We start from the raw sequence: 19,351 nt of genomic DNA on the forward strand, positions 1-19,351 counted from the left end.
GTGATGTCAGGCAGCAGTCATAATATTCACAAGTTACAGTAAGTCAGATCATAATATTGCATGGAAGGTAGCTACACATCAGATGGGAGTCATGGGCAACTATGTGCAGCAAACATGACGTAGACGCGCAGCTGCGGAGGAGTATGCCAACATAGACAGTAACTGTGATGAGTAATCTTCTTTATAACTGTGCTGAATGAGTGCCTGGTTTATCCCTCAAACAGGTTATAAGGTGGAGCACAAGGGGCAGAGTGGAACCTGATGATGCATAATGATCGAAGACTGAGAAAAAGGATCCAGCACCGTGTGCCGCACTATGCCGGCACGACCGGATGAGTCTGCTCGCTGTGAGATCACTTATACATCAGTGCCTTACCTTCCTTCTGTGTTGTTTTTCTTGCTGGGCTGTTGTGCTAATACAGTTTCACCTAAATATATTGCGGTCTTAATGTCATTATATCCATGATCTATTTCATGATATAATTCTATTACGTGTCTATAGTGGACCGCAGTACAGCTGGTTTAGGACAACATGAACAGGCGAGAGAGTTGAAAGGCAGACAGTTACCATGGTTACACTGTGATGAGTTGCCGATAGTCACCCCAGGAGTGGTGAGTAGTAGCCCGAGAATCTGTAACGTCAAGGTGTGATGAAATAGCCCGGCTTTTAGCCCTTTCCAGAACAGGATGCCCGAGGGTCCAGATTCCTACTGGGATGGAATTCCAGAGGACTGGAGCATAGCTGGAGAGTCACTGTGCCCTAAGCATCTCCTTATGTAACATGCTATCTTCAAACCCAAAACCCTTTGCCTATGGGGGGCCCCATTAGAGAACATGGCATGGGTGCCCGAGCTAACCATGCTTCTGCATAGAGACTGGGCAGTGCCCTCACTGGTCCCAAATAGAATATAACACCAGGAAATCTCTCCTAAATCATGAGCATAATCCTACAAAGCCTTTCACAGCAGTGCACTGCGAGCTTCATGCAGCTCGGCTGGAGCAAAATGCCCTGAACATCAGCAGCTGCTGTAATCCCCAGAATTCCCAGTGACAGGGATGTGCACGCCAGAAGAGAGTTGTTGGGGCATAAGAGTAGCTTATTAATATAGGGCATACATAATATACCTGTTGCAATTATGTTTACTGTCATTATGCATGTTTTAATTTTTGTACTATTCCATATTTTGCAGTAAAAAACACGGTGCCTGAGAAACTCAATAACAAAACTGCTTCTTAATAATTACAGCATAGATCGTGGGAAGTAGAAAGAGCCAGTGGAGTGGTCTATTCCAAGGAGGTGCCCGTTCACTCCACTCCACTACAGTCAGCTTAACATTCTAGCTCCACGGACACGCACGACGCCACTCTGGCTACTAATGCCTCTATGCTCTCCACACAAAGCTCCTAGAAACCAACCTGCAGGCAGAGCTCAGGGGGTGTAGAGCATGCATGCATCCAACACAACAGCCAAGCTATCTTGCATTTCCCAGATCTGCGAGCATGTACATGGGAGAAGCACACGATCCATCCCCCAGTGGCATAGCATGGCATGTCCAGGTAGCCTGCAGCTCGATATATGACCTCCAGGACTTCATGTCATTCATGGGGGCCATGAACCCTCTGCGTGCCTCTCACAGACCCCCCTGGGAACGCCGCGGGTCCGGTGAATACTCACTTGACCAGGCACTCGGAGAGGGCCACCAGCCCTAGAAGGAACAGCCACTTCATGGTTCTCTCTTCTGCTTCAGTGTCAAGGAAGGGACTGGGCTCTGGACTGCAGATATGGAGGCCCTTGTGGAGGGGGCCCTTATATACACTGCTGCTCTGTCCACCAGACAACCTTCACAGGCCGATAAGCAGCGGGAACATATCATATGGGACTGATATAGCATTGCACGCGCTGATAAGAGTGTTTTCCTCGACATGTAATCTTAGTGTAATTCTATGATCTTTCCTAATGCACGCGCACTCCACTGCTGGCGTTCAGAAGGTGGACTTACATTGAGTTCCATGAATACTCACAGTTGTGTAGCCAGCACAGACTTCGTGCATATTTTCCTATCATATAGTCAAACCCAAGACTGTGTTGGTGACCTTCCAAGTGCTTAGTCTCAGACACACATTGCCTACCCCCTGGGCCCTGATTCACTACCTGCACATGGTGTGTCCACATGAGTCGACTCACCCTGGCCTTTTCACACTACAGAGTTGGGCATGACTTAGATGCACGCAACACGAACCCTACAATGTGACTCAATTCTTTTGGATAGCACTCTCAAATAAAAAGGTCAGTAAGCAGATGTTCTGCAATGCTAGTTGGTCACAGATGTTTGCATTTGGACAGACTCTTAGCTCATTGCTTTCTGCAAATGGAATGTGAGAGAATGTTTGGGTTCGTGGGACTAGACGCAGCGGAGCAGATGCTGATGTTTCATCATTGAGTGAATCTGGCCTGCGTGCACTTGTGCTTTGCTTGTGGTGTCCGGGTTTTGCTGGACATTAGTGTTCAGAAGGACAAGACCTCTTACCCATGTGTGGGATGTGGGGTACACATATGGTGGTGTGCCAAGGGCCAGTCAAATTCATGGATCAAATGTGTGCTTGCTTTGGGTGATGCATTTTGTATCACGTTAGGAAGGCAGATGGAGGGAGCTAATGCAGAGTTGTGTCTGATACAGTAAGAGGCTGAGCGTTAGATGCCGGGCACATGTTAGATTTATTTACCCTGCATAATTTGGCATGGGTGGTGAAGATGCAGTTCACATATTAGACAAATGCCACACCTAGATGGAACTGGGATGTTAGCATGTGCCATACGTAGAACTGAGAACATTAGCTGCGCTGTATCTAGATAGGATTGTGAATGTTGGCATCTGCCACACCTAGATGGAACTGGGATGTTAGCATGTGCCACACTTAGAACCGAGAACATTAGCTTGCACCGTATCTAGATAGGATTGTGAATGTTAGCATCTGCCACACCTAGATGGAACTGGGATGTTAGCATGTGCCACACCTAGAATTGAGAACATTAGCTGCGCCGTATCTAGATAGGATTGTGAATGTTAGCATCTGCCACACCTAGATGGAACTGGGATGTTAGCATGTGCCACACTTAGAACCGAGAACATTAGCTTGCACCGTATCTAGATAGGATTGTGAATGTTAGCATCTGCCACACCTAGATGGAACTGGGATGTTAGCATGTGCCACACTTAGAATTGAGAACATTAGCTGCGCCGTATCTAGATAGGATTGTGAATGTTAGCTCCTTCCACACCTAGATGGAACTGGGATGTTAGCATGCGCCACACTTAGAACCGAGAACATTAGCTGTGCCGTATCTAGATAGGATTGTGAATGTTGGCATCTGCCACACCTAGATGGAACTGGGATGTTAGCATGTGCCACACTTAGAACCGAGAACATTAGCTTGCACCATATCTAGATAGGATTGTGAATGTTGGCATCTGCCACACCTAGATGGAACTGGGATGTTAGCATGTGCCACACGTAGAACTGAGAACATTAGCTTGCACCATATCTAGATAGGATTGTGAATGTTGGCATCTGCCACACCTAGATGGAACTGGGATGTTAGCATGTGCCGCACTTAGAATTGAGAGCATTAACCAGCTCCGTATCTAGATAGGATTGTGAATGTTGGCATCTGCCACACCTAGATGGAACTGGGATGTTAGCATGCGCCACACTTAGAACCGAGAACATTAGCTGCGCCGTATCTAGATAGGATTGTGAATGTTAGCTTCTGCCACACCTAGATGGAACTGGGATGTTAGCATGTGCCACACTTAGAATTGAGAACATTAGCCTGTGCTGTATGTAGCTAGGATTGTGAATGTTAGCTTCTGCCACACCTAGATGGAACTGGGATGTTAGCATGTGCCACACTTAGAAGCGGGAACATTAGCTGTGCCGTATCTAGATAGGATTGTGAATGTTAGCTTCTGCCACACCTAGATGGAACTGGGATGTTAGCATGTGCCACACTTAGAATTGAGAACATTAGCCTGTGCTGTATGTAGATAGGATTGTGAATGTTAGCTTCTGCCACACCTAGATGGAACTGGGATGTTAGCATGTGCCCCACTTAGAATTGGGAGCACTGGCCTGCGCCATATCTGGATAGAATTGTGAAGGAAAGCGAGTGCCACACTAAGACGGAATTATGTAGATCAGCAAGTGCTACACTTAGACAGAACTATGAATGTTAGCATGTTAAATGTAATTTAACTCACTAACCAATATAAGCTCAAAATCTCTGCATACTCATCTCACCAACAAAAAAAAGTCACACAATCATCTCTCGCACAACAAGCTGCATGCATTTCACCACACCACAATAGCACATAAACTGGACCAACAGCACACGCAGATTGATGCCAATTCAATATTCGCACCAAAGCTCAGCACCCAGGGTCTACCGAGCTGAAGCTGCCAACAGTACACCACTCCTCTCACTATCCTACTCCCTCTTCACCTTACTAACCCATCCTACCTTTTCATTTACAGATCCACCAGAGCACCTGGTGACCAATTCAATTTTTGACAGTATGCTATATAAGTACCTTGCATAATTTGGCATGGGTGGTGGAGATGCAGGTCACATATATATATTTTTTTAAAACATTTGATTAATTTCAACCAAACAATACAAACCAAACAGGCAGTGCATATATCAACAGTTCTATTGTACATTGCTTACTTCTAGCCACTGCTTCCCTTATCCCACCCCCCATTTCAAGCCTATTACTGCACACAGTCCATTTCTGCATCCTGTTGTAGGGTCTCGCCTTCCATAGGTTCTGCTGGGTCTCGTATTGACCCAAACAGCTCTGCTATTAATGATTTCCAGGCCATCAGGGACTCTGTCTCCTCCTCCCTCCCAAGCATTGCTCGTTTCTTGCCATACCATGGTTTCTGCCTCCGCCCATTTCTGCAAATCTTTCCACCACACCTCCACTCGCGGTCTATGGCATGTCTTCCACCCCATAGCGATTCTCCTCTTTGCAAGCGCATATGCCAAATCCCTCAGTTTACTCACATGATTGAGCTTCTGTGATCTTGGGAACCCCCCCCCCAACAAACAGGCCCACACTGTGTCCACTACAATCTTGACCCCCTTCTCCGCTAGTTTTCGCTCCACTTCGTTCCAAAAGCGTTCAATGACCGGGCATGACCAGAACATATGCACCATGCCCGCCTTCTCCTCATCACACTTGGGGCATGCTTGCCATCCCGCATTCTCAAACCTTGATATCCTCTGGGGTGTCATATATGCCCTGTGCGTAATATACAGTTGTATCTGTTTCATTTCTAGATACCTTCTTATGATATCCCTGAGCCCATTCCCACATCCCGTCCTCCATCGGGGCTCCTACTTCCGTTTCCCAATCTAGTCTCAACTGTGTGACCTCCTTCCCCATTTTAAACATCAACATCTCATATGTTCTAGATATCTCATGGCCCCCTTCCGCTATGTCGTATATCATATCTATGGTGGCATCTGGTTCTTCCTCCAGCACAGTTTCGGGCCATGTTCTCTTAATTCTCTGCACCATTCTATGATGTGTAATATACTGGGCCGCGTGCAACCCAGTTTCTTCCCGCAGCCCCTCAAAGGTAATAATTGATCCCTCCCGCCAAATATCTCCCATTGTTGCCAACCCAACCGGTTCCCAGTGGTTTCTAATTATCATCCTTAGCTGTTCATCTGCACCTGTTAATGCAACCAGTGGTACCTGCGGAGAGCATGGAGACAGGTTCTCCATCATCGGCACGCCCTACGCCACATCTTCCACCCCAGTAACATCATCTTGGGGCACCCTTTCATTACTGCCTTGGGTACCCACATCATCTCTTTCAAATAAAATGGTGCACAATCTTGTCCACACAGCCTGGATTCAGAGGTCTCTTCATCAGAGAGCCATTTGGCAACATACTGTAGCTGGCTCGCTACATAATAAACCTCATAGTTAGGCAATTTTATCCCCCCTTTTTCATAGAAATTCTGTAGCTTCCATAGCGCCACTCTGTTCCGCGTGCCATGCCACAGGAAATCCATGCACATACTGTTCAGTTTGGTGAAGAACTTCTTAGGTATCAGGTATGGTATGTTCCCAAAATAGTGCAGGAGCCTAGGTAGGACCACCATCTTGAGCATCGCTCTCCGTCCCATCATTGCTAAGGGCAACCTCCTCCAACATTGCATGCAATTTTCAATTTTTTTAATGGCCACCTCCGTGTTGCACCTTTGCTCCTCTTCCACTGTGTGGTATATGTCTACCCCTAAGTACTGAAATGTACTGACCTCCCATGGTACCTGCAATACGGGTAACTGTTCCAATGGAATCCCTCTATACCCACCTAATGGGAACATGCTAGACTTCTGGGGGTTCACCGCTATACCAGACAACCCTGCATATCTCTCCATTACTTCTAGAATATATTGGAGATTTTCTTCCGGGTGCTGCAAGTACAGCAGCATATCATCTGCGTATAGGGAGATCAGATGTCGTTCCCCTTTCACCTCGATGCCTATGGTGTCATATTGCTGCCTCAGATATATTGCTAGAGGTTCCAGGGCCAGTATGTAGAGCATTGGAGACCACAGACATCCCTGTCTGGTGCCCCTGCGAAGCTGCCATCTTTCCGATATCACTGATCCTGTCTTGACTCTAGCCAGCGGTTCACTATACAGTATTTTCACCCACCGTACATATCCAGGCCCCAACCCATAGCACTCCAGGGCCGCACCATGGGCACTTGACTGAGTCAAAGGCCTTTATTGCGTCCAAGGACACAATTGCCATTTCACCTGCGTTTTTGCTTCCACACTCAATAATTCGTTGGAGTCGTCTATGATTATTAGAGATGTTCCTATTTGGGACATAACCCATCTGATCAGGGTGTATTAGTCTATCAATAACCCTCTTCAATCTATTTGCCAAGACAGCCGTCAATATCTTGCTGTCTTGATTCAGCATCGACAAAGGTCGATAGGAGCTGCAATTATGCCCAGGTTTGTTAGGTTTGGGAAGCGGTATTATGATCGCTTCTCTCAGTGACTCTGGCAAACTTCCCGTCTCAAACGCTTCATTTAGCATTTCTAACAGTGGGGGGAGAACCTCTTCCATGTATACTTTATAAAATTCACTTGGCAGTCCATCCGCCCCCGGGGTCTTGCTAGTAGGCAATTGTCTCACCACCTCCCCCAGTTCTTCTAGGGTAATTGGTGCATCTAGCTCCTCTTTCTCCTCCGCACTTATCTTTGGCAATCCTATATCCTCCAATGTTTCTATTATCGTAGCGCGACTGCTCTTACCACTCGTCTCCATATAATAACTTATAATAGTCTGCAAACTCTTGGTTGACTCCCTCTTGGGTGTCCGCTACACTACCGTCTTCCCTCGTTATAGTTCTGATTGTAACTCTGGGGGTTTCGCTCTTAAATGGCCACGCCAAGAGTCTCCCTGGTTTATCACCTCCCGCATGCTGTCTCTCTACATATTTTTTATAGTTGAGGTTACACAATCTATCCCAGTACTCCGCCTTTTTTGCTGTAGCTTGAGTATCCAATTCCTCCTTAGTGCCATCTTCGCCCCTTAAAGCCTCTTCCAGTTTCTCCTCTGTCTCTCATAGATCATATAGAATCCCGCCCTGCAACCTTTGGATTTTGCTATGGCTACCCCTCTCATCACAACTTTGAAGGCCTCCCACAGTGTTCCTGTTGAGTCCACACTACCAGTATTCGTCTCAAAATAGTTTACAATCTCCTCTCTCATGTCCTCCCTAAAAAAGGAGTCTCTCAGTGCTTCCGCTCGTAGGCGCCATGTCGGAATCCTTGTTCTCGGGGGGGCAGTATTGCCATCCGAGGATCAGGGCGAGTGGTCCAAAAGGACCCTTGCTTTATACTCTATTTGTGTAATCTCTGTTATAACTTCAGGTGACGTAAAGACGTGTGTAACTGCTGCGGGGCAGAATAATGTGAATATTGCCTCTCCTGGGGGTGTCTCATTCTCCGTGCATCTTCCAAACCAAAGTCACCCAGCAATGTCTGCAGCGCTTTGGCAGCAGGGGAGGGTCTATCCATCTTCTCATCCAATCTGTCCACCTTTGGGTTAAGTACACAGTTAAAGTCCCCTCCCCAAATCACCGCGCTCCCCACACACCTGCTCAGATTAGTACACAATGTTCTGATGTACGCCGCTGTGTTATGGTTCGGGGCGTATGTATTTACTATGCTTATCTCCCTATTCTCCACCAGTCCAATCAATATAACCATCCTCCCATCAGCCTCAGCTACCTCTTGCAACCGTTGAAATGGGACATGTGGCGCCACCCAAATAAGCACACCACTGGCATAAGCAAAATATGCTGAGCCCACCATCACCCCCTTCCACTTCCCAGCAATCGTATCCATTCTCTCCCGTGTCAGGTGGGTCTCTTGCAGCGGTGTAATGTCTATTTTCTGCCTACGCAGGTACAACATGACCTTATTTCTCTTTAGATAACTATTGAGCCCTCTTATATTCCATGTAACTATTTTAAGGTCCCCCATGGCTTCTCCGAGTTCCATTCCACCTCCCACAGGTGCAGTCCAAATCTAAGTTCCATTCCATTCTGTATAGGCTCGTTCCCCAGTTTAAACTCCCCTTAACCAAACACAGGCCAAACTCCCCGCTCCTCCACCCTCCCACCTCCCTTCCCATCCCCAACAACACACCCCTCAACTGTTGCCCAGCTCCATCCCTGGATCTCAGGCACCCCCGCATCTAGCTCTTTCTGGCTATCGCCTGTACTCGAAGCTCTGCAGGGTGAGGTCGCCCTAGTGGCTAACCTACTACTACTACTACTATTGCACGGGGGGGTAGGGTGCTTTCGTCCTGCCGCTCCTGTTTGCTTCATTTCAACCACACATTGCTACTCAATTTACATATATATACGAACTGCTATATTCCAGTCCCTTAAGTTCGACACAATCAAAGGTACCACAGCCAAATATCAACTTTACTCGGTCGCATCCTTTATCTTAATCTCTATCATAGTCACCGCTGGGGTAACCACTCTGCGTCATATCAATATACATGCAATATCCCAATCACTTATTGTGTTCCTCTTGAGCCTGCTCCGTGTCTCGTTCCGGGCAACCCTGTAGGTCCAGCCATGTCGCTGCTTCTTCTGGAGTGTCAAAAAAGTACATCCTGCTTTTGTGCAACACTTTCAATTTCGCGGGGTACAGAAGCATGTATTTGATTCCGGCCATGCGTAACCTCCTTTTGATTGCCACATAGCTGTACTGTTGTCTCTGGACCAACATTGTATAGTCAGGATACGCCGTGATGGTGCTTGCAGCCCTTTCAATCGTTCCCCCTTTACGAAAGTACTCCAAAATCTTCTCGCAATCTTTATAGTTCAGTATCTTTGCGATTATCGCACGGGGAGGGGCCCCAGGCTTCGGCTTCCTCATAACGGCTCTGTGTGCGCGCTCCACGGCAAATACTTGCAAGAGTTTTTAGGCCCCTAATCCTTGTAAGATTAGGTTCTCAACATAGTCTGTAGGTTCTTGGCCATCCTCCCCCTCCCGCAGTCCGACCACGCGGATATTGTCCCTTCTTGCTCTCCCTTCCGCTTCCTCCACACGATTCTCTAGGTTAGCTACCTGTTGCTTCAGTACGTGAACCTGCTTTGCATTGTTGGTGCTAGTATCCGTGTTGGTTTTCACTGCACTCTCCAGACTACTCGTTCTCCCTGCCAACGCGCTAACATCTTGTCGCAGCAGGGTGACTTCTATGCCTACTGCGTCTATTTTGGCCTCCAGTGAAGTGTGCCCTGCCATCTTGCAGCCTCAGTTATGTGTCTGAGGCTGCTTGGTCTCTGGTGTATCTATCCTACTCCTCTGTTTTGATGCGGCACCAGTGTATCACTCCAAGCCTGGGGCAATGGTCCTAGAGGAACCCCTGTATAAGTTTGTGTTCGTTGGGCTATTTCCCCGAGTGGGTTGTGTCGTCCCACATTTCAAATTATCTTGCTGCGTCTTGGAGACAACTCTTTTCCCCTATCCTAATCACCCAGCTTTTGGGCTCTTTGCGCACTTCACACCACTGCTTATATCTGCAGCACTCTCTCTTGTATCCTCATCAGTTTGGATCAACCCTATATGCCGTACCTTTCTATGGTGGCGCCCATTTTCTGGCTCATTCACTCCCCAGGGTCGTCTGCTTGTCTTCAGCACCACAGAGTGCCCACAGCTCCTAATACTGTACTCCCCTTTCTCTCTCAGAGAAAAGGATCGCCTCCATCAGTGCCAGCCCAGTGGTCTATTAATTTGTCCTCCCGTAGCCGTTGCTACAAGGTGTCCGTTTCCACAGTTATCAGCTGCTGATATCATTAGTGAGCAGCTGCCATTTGGCCCCAGCTGCCATTTCTGCTGGAATCCCAATGATCTGTCCTCCAGCTTGACTTTCGCGCACCTCCGTCCTCTATAAGGCCATCCCGAACTCCTTCATCCCAGTCCAGGCATCCACTACTGGTGTTGCCACACGTTCCTGCAGTGCACCCGCTGCCTCCGCTACAATGTATAGAGCAGTTCTGGTCCATTGCGCCTATGCTCTGCACGAGGAAGCGTTTGGATAGCCGCTCCTAACACTCTCTGTCCCTCGGCGCCTGGCTACATCAGCTTCGCGCAGCCAGCTCCCCCCGATGGAACCCTCAGGGAGCCCCACCTGTGGCTACAGTATCTCTTCGACCATCCTCTCCTCCACTCGCAGTCTTGCTGCACCCTGCTGCTCAATGCGGGTCGATACTGTTATAAATATGTGCTCCGCTGGGTACCCCGTCAGGAGCCAGCTCTTCGCTCACTGCTCATAGCCCAGCTCCGTCATTTCGGTGGTTGGGGTCTCGGTACCTTTGTTGTCTGCCATTTTGTGTGAATACGTGCCCACCAGGTCACGCGCATAAAAGGCTACAACTCTGGAATGCTTACACCGATAAGCTTGTAGTTTGCTGATGCCGTGGGGCACACATTCCGACGCCTCTGCTGATGTTTTCAGGGACTTTTAGATTGATTTAAGCGTGTTACTACGGATCGTCATCGGATCAACAGGAGCTGCTGCACCGGAGCACGTCCTACTTCATGGCTAGTTACCCACGCCCCCAGGTCACATATGAGAGGTATATAGCTTGCATTATTTGGCATGGGTTGTGGAGTTGTATGACACGTATTATAGTTATATAGCCTGCTTATGTTGGCATCAGTTGTGGAGCTGCATGTCACATATTACAGTTATTTACCCTGCATTATTTGGCATGGGTTGTGGTGTGTAGTTCACATATTAGAGTTATGTAGCTTGCATAATTCGGCATGAGTGGTGGAGATGTGTTGGGTGAAATATAGACCCTGGGTGCCAGAAATAGGCCAGGGCAGAAAGGTGCCTGACATAAGGCCGTTGGAGCCCAAATCAAAATGAAAGAAAGTGGGCCTCAATTTCAAAATGCAGAGATATGAGCAATGCATTTCATGAAGGGAAAAAAAGATACATGGCAATGATGTTTGACAAATCCATGGAGATCTACACCCACACATATGAAACATCAGTGCACAGTATCTTCAATGGGATGCCAGAATTGTGTTCAAGCAGCAGCAGTGAAACTGAGTATTTTACATGTAAAATAAATAAAAGAATGTCATTTTCGTTTTTCCCTCATCTAGATTAACAATATGCCCAGAAAAATGCCCACCAGACTTTCAAGCTTGGGCACAGTGTTCTCATGTACATGTACCATTGAGAAATAATATGCGTATATTGTTAAATTGTGTGCCGTATGAGATGTCATTTAAAGCAATTGTATGTGAGTTTGAAAAACCATCTGCTGCTGGCCATTTCTTCAGAGATTAAACTAAACTCCAGGACTTTCTTCTGTTGCCCCTGGAGTTTCAGGCCTGGTTGTCTTCATCCATCAGTGCCCTTTCTTAAATATATAAGAAGGAATACTTTTGAGATCAGAAATGCAGTGAAGACCAGATAAAGTTAGGTCGGTTCTGCGGCACTAGTCCCTTAAAGAAAATCCATTAGTGGAATATTAGGCAGCTCTGCTTGTGTCATGTGCCCAAAGAGGAGAAGAAGTGAAATTTTAAAAAAGGTGGGGTCCCAGCAAAGGAGGAGGGAAACTGCACCTTGATGTCAAATGGGAGAAATGTATTTTATTGCATAAAATGGACAGTGTACATCACACAACAGTCATTCCAGACTGTTATTAAAGGTGACAGCTAACCCATTATAACCATGTTAAACAATTTTGATGGGATAAACACAAGAAGTTATTAATGAAAATGTGATTTGGGCCTTCCTGTGATTACCAGAGATGTGAAAGTCGATAAAAAGCATGACAATAATAATTAATATGATGCCGGTAAAGTGAAGTATTTTCAAGAGATATGGTTCCTGAGTAAATGAAGAAAAACTGTATCTCTGCACGGGAAGGGCATGCAGAGTCCATGCTAATATTGCCCGATTTGCCTTAAAATATAGTTCTCAAAAATGTATTCATGCATGTAAAGATTTGGAAATTAAGGGCACTTGACATGTTGAGAAATTTTGTGAGCTCAATGCAGACCAAGTCCATCTGTCAAAGTGGGATGATGAAGCTGTCTCCTCCCACAGCTAACCCAAAGCACTGCCCCATGCTCTCGTCCAATCAGCACACAGGTGGGAGGGGTGTAATGATGACTAGCCAATCCCTTTCACGAGAATCATGACAAGTGAGTGATGTAATTTGCCCTATATATAAGCCAGTTTGCATCAGAGTTGGACTTCTTCAACTTATTCCAAGAGATGACCTGCTGCAGAAATCTGGCGAGAAACATCCCAGCAAAAAGAGCCTAATCTTGCAGTGGAGACAGGAGCCAGGAGACATAGAAACTGACTGGGACCACTTGTAGGAAAGAGAAGAGATCCTTGACAGATGCCCTTGCTGTCCCAGTGCTGTGTTCTGATGCTCCCTGATGCCAAGTCCAGACATCTGAAGGTGGTCATTCCCCAAAAGACAGATCCCAAACTCAGAATAGATGGACACACCCCAATAGGGAATGCGACCAGGAGAAAGATTGCAAGTTTTTATCAGGTATATATGGGGTATAGGGGGTTGCTGTTGGTACTCTTGTTCAGAAAGGAATTGCCATAGCATTTTGTTGCTGGACTGCCCATGTGGGCGGGACAAAGACTGATATGCAAATGGATATTTCCCATCTGTGAAAGGTACAGTGAGCAAAAAGCGTGTGCTGTAAACTCTCATCTCAGAACAGGTTATCATGCCAAAGAGAGCTTTCACTTGTGCCAGTGCAACAGCAGACTATTCATTGAAGGTGCATTGCATTTAGTGGATAGAAAGTTGTATTGCATTGTGTAGGCACCATCCAAACCTGTGCACTGGGTTTCAGGGTGGTGTGTTTATATAAACGTAATAATTGAGTTGGCATTACACATATAAATTAAGCAGGAACAGGGTTGAGATGTTGCCCTGGCATTTAGAGCTCATTAGGTGCAGAACACATATCATAATGAGCACCGTCGAAATCAATATGGCTAGGAAGCACCTTCTATCCAAATCGTTTATTAAAGTTGAATAGGTAGAACAGGAGAATGACATGTGGTAATCTAGAATGATGCAGGAGGTTACCTCTATAAGTGTGGTAAATGGCAGGATAATGGACAGTTGCACCAGGTCCTGACAGACCGTTAAATAACACAGACCACCAGAGATGATCAAATTAAATGGCTCAGCTCACAGCATATATGTACGTCCATATGGTGATCTTGGAAGAAAGATATGAGAAGATTGTAGCGTCTTTCCAAACCAAATCTGAGCTTTTGGATCATGCACAGAGAGAGTTGATGGAAGTAGAGGAAAAAGTGCAACAAAGTCAAAATTCTGAGTTAAACTTAGAAAACCTAATTCAGCAGCTAAAAGATGAGTTAGTGTCACAGCAGTAAACACGTTTAGAGGGGAAAGTCCCAATTTGCTCCACTGATGTGGGAATATCAAGAAGGTGTGGAAAGTCTGAGAGAGAGTCAACAAAAAGTAAGTGAGGAATTGATGCACAATAAAGCCTGTTTAGTGGACATTTGTGCATTTCAAGTGCAAATTAAACAACTGAAAGATGTGAATAGCCAGATGATCATAAGGGAGGTCGATTCCCAGGCGGAATTCGATCAGGAGCGCCACAATCTGAACACTCTGAAACAACAGAGAGAACACCTAAGCAAAGAGAATAGCAAATTGTGTCAGGAGAAAAGTGCTCTGTGTTGGGAAGTGTGTCAGTTAAGGAAGGACATGGAGAAAAGCAAGTTATGTTCTCAGGAACTGTCTAACATGAGGATAGAAAATGAAAAATGAATGGGACATGTGAGGCAAGCAGAATTTAAACTAGAGCAGGCAAGAGAGGCCAAAAATGTGCAAAGTGAAGAGATTAGTCTCCTGCAAAAGAAGAGGTCTGAGTACGCCGAGATAATACAAGCCTCACATATGGAAAATGAGTCCCTTTGTGAGGAGAACAAGGGACTCAGTGACCAAGTAAGGTCACAAAACAACGTAATAGAAGCTACTCAAGCCCTGATAGCAGAGCTGAAAACTCAAGCCTCTATCAATCACGAAGAGATAGGGGCTGAGAAAAACAAATCTGAGAGATTGGAGAAGGAAATGGCTAGATACAAACAGGCTTTGAAGCACCCAGAACAGTTAGAGTATGTAAAGGCACCCTCAAATCAGTTTGCAAGAACAGGGAAACATGAGGCTGCTGGACTCAATCAGCTCTAGTATAACTGAGCCAGAAGGCTAGTCCCTATCAGATATTGACAGATATTCATCTTTTCAAGACTTAAAACTACCCTAGCAGATACCTCTGACCAGGAGGGCTCCTATGATGAGAAGATCAGGGAGTTAGACTGTCAGAAACATAAGTTAAAAAGGGAACAGCTGGTCCGCTTTGCAGACAGATAAGAACCAGAGTCCAGGCCTCAAAATAGTATTTTGAAAATGTTCACAAATTCAGGGAGATGGGGAGAATTCTCCACCACACCCAGAAGAAGGGATGAGGAAGATGAGTACTCCCTTGTGTGAAAAGGGGAGCTCGAGGGAAGTGACCCAGAGAGTCCACAGCACCACAGGGGAGAAGAGGCCAGACCCCGTCATTCTAGGAGGTATTCCTGGTCTCATAGAGATCGGGAGCACCTAGAGGACAGGCTGTGGATCACTATAGTAGCAGCTCTGAGTCAGAGGGCGAGTGGTCTCAGGTGCAGCGAAAAAAGAAGGCTGCCGAACAGAAGAGAGGTCTGGTACTGGACCAATTTCGGCAAATAAAACCCACCAAGAGCTTTACAACACCATATCACAAGAATGACCAAATGATGATAATGTAATTTGGCATCAAAAATTATCAAAATTACATAGAGTTTGTCAAATGGACATTCTTCCCGGAATACTACAGCTTCTTTGCAGTGCTGTAGGACCAAGATCACCAAAGATGGTCCACCTATAAGGCCACCATCTTAAAGCATTTCTCTGTTCACAGGAACCCTCAGGAGGCATGCAAAGTGGCCTACAACCTGCAGTGTAGAGAAGACCAGGCACCCACTCTGTGCAAGAACTGAAGTGGGAATTTGCCCAGAATTCTATAAGGGTGCGCACAAATAGCTGGGAGTTTATTAATACTTATTTCCAGGCACTCGCAAAATAAATAATGACCCGACTGGTTAGGGACTTCCATGAGCGTAGGACCCTGGATTGGGTGATAGAAAAGACCCAAACACTGCAAACCATTTAACACACACGCTGCTGAAAATGTGGCAGAGGTGGAGAATACCCCCATTTTGGACATAGAAATGGGGGGGCCTAAAAATACTCCTCCCAATAATAGGCAGAATGAGAGGCAGAGGAGACCCTCTGATCCAACACAATCAGGTGGTAGCCAGGCAGGGTATCCAAACAACTCTTCACCTATATCAGCCCTACGTACAAGGGCAACAGACCCATCTTGGGGCATGTATGGACTCCTCCAGCACACAGGGGTTCCAATCAGGTAAGTGCTGCCCCAGGAAACATCCCTCAAAACTTCCCACACAACATCCCTCAGGAGGGAAGATATACTCCACCCTCAACTTGAGCTTCTTTCCCACATAACCTCCAAACCCCAACTACCAGAACAATCTTCCTCTCTCTCCCGCTTTCAGGACAATATAACCTCAAATTAGGGAGAAGGGAGACCAAGGATGGAGGGTTATCAGGGAAACCCTCAATACCCAAGCTTATCTGGGAGAAGGGGCATCTACCCCTTCCGAGAGCAGCAAAGGTATAACTCTAGAACCCCATACCAACCGGTAAGGATGCCTCAACTGGAGTGCCAGGTCCAAAATTTGACACAAGACCTGGGTCGCATGTTGAGGGCTCAGCAAGTACCATACAAGCAGACCCTGAGTGAATGAATGTGAAGAAATGTGTGTGAGGAACTGCAGACACCCATAAGTGAGCCCTACATCCTTAGAACCGTAGTGCTGCCTAGACGACCCTGCACGTGCAGTGCATCAATGTTAGGGGCAGGGGATAGACATCCATAGCCATGGGACAGCTACGTAGAGTATGAGTGTGCAGGAATACATTCCCAAGACCCTGAGCACAGTGCACCCCACCCACGCATGCAATCTTGTCACACAAACCATTCCATGCAGTGTACCTCCATACTCACTCACACCAAGCACCACATGACGACTGAACAAAATGAAAGTTGAATGCATGATTGATACTGTCTTCAATCCTACTTGATAGCATGAACTGCATGACGCTAACGTAGGTGGCCTTGAACTCAAACCACACCCTATGCACCCCACAGGCACACGGCAAACCCAACGGGATGAAGATGATGGGGAGGAGGCCACACCATCACAGCGCCCAAGGCAGCGATCCACCACCAGCACCACCACCCCACAAAGAGGCCGCACGGAAGGGAGCCGACGCAGGGCACCACCCACTTCACCACAGCGCAGCCCTTCCAGACTGCAGCAGCACCCATATGCCCGCAGGGAGGCCACGGCCAGCTCACCCCAAGCCACCAGGCATAGCCCTGATGCAGAGGAACTGACCTGTGGATCGGAGCCTGACGTAGGAGTGACACCTCCATGTGCGCATCATGCAGGAAGACTGCATTCACCTGGAAGCAGTGACACAGAAGGGATGGTCACACCACAGGGAACCCCAAGGCCAGGCACACAGCAAGCACAAAGCCCACACGTGCATGTGCGTCATGTCTCCACACCGCAGCCTGACGAGGACACGCCATCATATGGCAGCCTTGAAGACGAGCACTCAGAGCCTGGCAGCCCAATCCCAGTCGGTGACATGTCCCCATCCAGCCCCCCCCCTGACAGCGTACAAGTGGCAGGCCGGCACCTGCCACACCAGGGGTGCCCTTCATCACAGGGGCAGCAGTGATGGGCCGACTGGCTAAACAGGCCAATGTAGAATCAATGGCCAATGTGCACAGCCGGCACATCAAGGCTATCAGTGCATCCATATTCCATGGATGCAATTACATAGCGTGTGACGTAGAGCAATGTACCGCTGCCCTGACAGGGTTTGGACAAAGGGTGAGGGAGTTGTGCGAGGCAGTGTCAGCACTTGCTGAGCAGACAAGGCAGGGAAACAACCTCATCCGACAGCACATGCAGGCAACCGGGTCAGTCCCTTCAACCTCAACCACACCCACGGAAGGATCCCTTGAGCCATCTCCTAGGCGCCGGTCTATGCACCACCTGAGGTCACACACACCAGAAGGGCCCAGACAAGGAAAGCGCCCACGACCATCCTAGTTGTACATGGCATTGTTGTGGGTGTCCTGATAAGGAACACGCACCTACCTGCACTGTTGTGGGGAGTTCACTGGGGGGAGGGGGATTGTGTGCTGGGTGTTCACTGGGGGGAGGGGGGATTGTGTGCTGGGTGTTCACTGGGGGAGGGGGGATTGTTTGCTGGGTGTTCACTAGGGGAGGGGGTTTGTGTGCTGGGTGTTCACTGGGGGAGGGGGGATTGTTGCACTGAGAATACATTACTGTTCACAAATCACAAAGCATGGACATTAGTGATTGTGTAATATTGCTATTTAATGTTGAAGTGACATTTGTTCAATTTAGCCGTCACCCATTTTAGAAAAATACATCAATCAATCCCTGTCTGGCCAACCTCCCCTCCCTCAGCCCAACCCTTTGTGCACGTGCCACACCTTCAGGCACGCCATCACCCTCACTCTCATCCCCAGGTGGCTGCAGATGAGCATCAGGGGGCAGTGGCATATTTCTGTGACAGCAGATGTTGTGCAGCATGGCACATGTCAGTACAATTTTGCCAACTTTTTCTGGTGCATACATCAATGCCCCTCCCGTGCGGTCGAGGCACCGGAAGCGTGCCTTCAGTAGTCCAAATGCCCTCTCTACGCAGATCTGTCTACAAGCATAGGCAGGGTTGTATGCCCTCTCCGCTGCAGTGTGTGGATGACGCACAGGGGTCATGAGCCACGTGTACTGGGGATATCCAGAATCACCTGCAAGGGAGAGAAAGCCGGTATGGGGAAAAGGTAAATCCAGTGGGTGTACAGAGCTCAGTCATCAGTGTCATTTTGGCATACTTGTCATTAGGTCAATGACATTATGGAGTGTGCTTTGCTTCGAGCAGCATTGAATCAATGAGGAACTCACAACTTTGAACGCCTCTGTTTCAGAATGTAACAGTACGCATTTACTTGTCGCTGGGTAAGGGGGCCCTTCCATCTACTTGTGCATGAGAGAAGTGGCTGCCTCATGTCTCATTGCCATTCCATTTGGCTGCAGTTGCATTTGCTGGTTGTCACTATTCTGCACTGTTCTCCATGCATTTTATTAGCCAATCAGGGGACAGTGTTTGTGGGATGTACATTGCCATTACTCAGTCTGCTTATGTGCGGTGCATTTGTGGATGTGGCGACTTTTGTGTTACATTTGCATGACTGCCGGGTGGGCAGGGTGGAATTGTTCTACTGTGTCAGTGTTGGGAGCCATAGTGCTACTCACACAGGAGGCTTTGTGGTGGTGGGCCTTCCATATGTCACTGTGCTGCCACAGGTAATTTACATCCTGTATGGGTGTGTTCTGCTGTGTTGGACATGTCCAAGGTTTCTCGTGCAAGGTGCTTGATTGGGAATGCTGCATTAATGGTGCTGCCTATTGAGATTCAGGGATTTCATTGTGTGTGACCAGCCCCATCAGTTGTGGGTTTACATGCAGTATGCTATACATTTGTACTCACCCAG

This window comes from Ambystoma mexicanum, chromosome 7q (assembly GCF_040938575.1).
Source record: "Ambystoma mexicanum isolate Mex_15411 chromosome 7q, UKY_AmexF1_1, whole genome shotgun sequence".
Lineage (NCBI taxonomy): Eukaryota > Metazoa > Chordata > Amphibia > Caudata > Ambystomatidae > Ambystoma > Ambystoma mexicanum.